The 2,910-nt window shown below is 34.3% G+C and overlaps 1 long non-coding RNA gene across 1 annotated transcript; it reads left to right on the forward strand.

Moving 5' to 3' along the window:
- Positions 1 to 645: 645 nt before the first annotated feature.
- On the forward strand, positions 646 to 2,582 carry LOC111412855. Its single transcript, XR_002706126.1, has 2 exons — positions 646 to 1,134; positions 1,433 to 2,582. It is a non-coding gene; the product is annotated as an uncharacterized LOC111412855 (long non-coding RNA).
- Positions 2,583 to 2,910: the final 328 nt, after the last annotated feature.

Below are 2,910 nucleotides of genomic sequence, written 5' to 3' on the forward strand. Positions count from 1 at the left end.
TATGTAAATTATTATGTATATGTAGCACAATCACAATTTTTTTTTTATCTCTCTACTATATATTATTAAATAGACTACATATACATAATGGTTTACATACACATGATTTTGGTGAAATATACAAGTAACATTATTTTTTTCTTTTTATTTGGTTGAAGAAATTATGACATGATCATAACTCACTATATCGTGTGTATGTAAATCATTATATATATGTAGCACAATCGCACTTTTTCCTCTCTCTACTATATTTTATTCAATGGGTTACGCTACGTGTACATATTGATTTATATAGAAATGATGTAGTGAGATATGATAAGGTTAGAATTTTTTCAACAAAAAAAAATTTGTCTCTTTTTACACATCATCTGTATGTAAACCATTATATAACTCTATTATATACAATTAACATTATTCTTTTATGCCCCCAGGGCATATCTCCCAGTGGCAAATGGGAGGGCGGATAGGGCTCAGCGCGGCAGTGTGCAGAGTTTGATTCCCCGCAAGGTGGAATTGGCTTTGTTGCAAGCGGGAGTTACCATATGGGTTAACAGCCTTGACCTATCCATGTGCTCTCCACCCTGGCTCCTGGGAGGCACATCCTGCGATTTACCTCCCCCACGATGGCCCAGGGCAGGGTCGGTGGGGGCCCTTAAGGTTGGGGTTCAACCTTTTAACATTATTCTTTTCTTTATTTGGTTGAAGAAATTATGACCCAATTATAACTCACTATACCATGTTTATGTAAATTAGTATGTACATGTAGCAAAATCGCACTCTTTTTTTCCTCTCTATTATGTATTATTTAATGGGTTGTGCTACATGTAAAGAATGGTTTACATAAACATGATGTTGTGAGATATAATTAATTCATTATTTCTTTAACCCAAAAAAAGTAAATAAATAAATAAATTCTCCACTCTCTTTTTGACACCTTATTAGTATGTAAGTTCAGCCTCAATTTGGGATTCATTCACCTCTACAGGTTCAAGAACAAGTTTAGTTTGCTGATGAACAAGATTATTATTATCATCTTCAGTTCAGCCTCAATTTGGGTTTCATTCACCTCTACAGGTCCTGGAGTAGATTTAGTTTGCTGATGAACAGGATTATTACTATCATCTTCAGGTTGAGGTAAGTCAAATTTAGCTAACTTCATCTCACTTTGAACTGTCCTGTCATTTTCAAATTTATTTATCTTACTAAATTCTTATTTTAGACATGACATTTCAAATTCATTGAAGACTATATGTCTACTATTGATGATCTTAATGCCCGGGACACCAAAAACCCATAACATGTATTTTTTCACACTTTCTAGGTAACCTAGTGATAAGTGTATTTTATACACTTATTCGGGACTCTAAAATAACGATATTTGATAGTTCTTTGGCAAAATACATTCTAAATTGTTGTCTTTTACGTTTAACAGGTGAAAATCTACGATTGAAAAGGAAGTGAAGGAGAGAAGCAAAAACGAGCGGAAATAGCAAAATCCAAAGTACATGAATTAAATTGGCCATTGGATGCAATTTTTGGGAATCAAAGTCTAACTATAAAAATTGGACTGATTTGCATCGCTTTGAAAATTGAGTACTTGGAGAAAAATAATCTACTAAGTGGGCTCAATTGGACTTGCTTTGAAATTCAAATTGAAGATTTACTAGGACGGTTGGACCTCTAATTGGACTAGAAGAGCTGCTAGGTTGCATTGCATCGTAGGATTCATATATATACACACAGAAAATCCAAAGAGCCGGGGGGAGCAGCCTGGGAAATAATATACATTGGCAGCTACAAGAATTAGGGAGACAGAAAAAAAAACAAGAGGCAGGTCGGCATCTTTGGGAGGAGAATTCTGCCATCAAAGATATAAACACAAGTGCCGACTGCTAGGGGATAGAGTGGAGAAAAATCTGTGCTTTACTGGAGTGAGAAACACGCACATAAAACGAAGGAAGAGGGGATAGATACAAGTTGCTGGCGGCAAGGAAGAATTGGAGAAGAAAGAAGCAGCCAATTAATATTTAGACTCACGCACAAAGAAAACGTCACCAGCTAGGAGGAACAATAATTATATACACGCAGTTGCAATATTATATATTTACACAAACATTGGGCGGTGACGTGAAGGATTGTTCGGCACAAACACGGAAGTAGATATATACACATACGCCCACAGATTCATAAGGGTTGTTGCCGGCTGGTTTCATTAAAAAATTATACACACGGGAAGACACTTTGGCAGAAAACATAAAACACATACACGCATAGCAAAGACCAGATTTGGAGATTGAATTGAAGGCTGTTTTTGGAGGGTTGCTTTTGGCTGAAATATAACACATTGGCATGAGCTTTTTGGGAAGAAAAAGATACAAAAAGGAGGCAACCCATTGGAATAAAAAGAGAAAGACGGAGATTTACTTTGGAAATTATTCACGTTTCGTTAATTTCTCGGTGACGTTCTTCCAATTTTATGTGTTTAATTTCAACATCATGTTAGGCTAATTTTTCTCATGTATTGGATGACGATAAAATTCGTTATTATTTATTTTTAATTCAAGACATGTGGTTTAGTTAAATTCTTGCAATTATTGATTAATCTTGCATGCTTACTTTTATTATTTGATTGTCTGATCACCAATTAAATATATAGTTACTTATTGTAGTGTTGGGAGGTTCACAATAAGTTTAGAACATTGCATGATTAACATATGTACAATAAATTTTAGGAATAAGATTTATAACGTGTGCAATCTTTGAGATAATTGTGAAATTGAATACATTTTATTCATATGAATTCAGACTAGGAATAAGATTTATCACGTGTGCAATCTTTGAGATAATTGTGAAATTGAATACATTTTATTCATATGAATTCAGACTAGGAATAAAATCGGATCGTGAATA

This window comes from Olea europaea, chromosome 16 (assembly GCF_002742605.1).
Source record: "Olea europaea var. sylvestris chromosome 16, O_europaea_v1, whole genome shotgun sequence".
NCBI classification, from domain to species: domain Eukaryota; kingdom Viridiplantae; phylum Streptophyta; class Magnoliopsida; order Lamiales; family Oleaceae; genus Olea; species Olea europaea.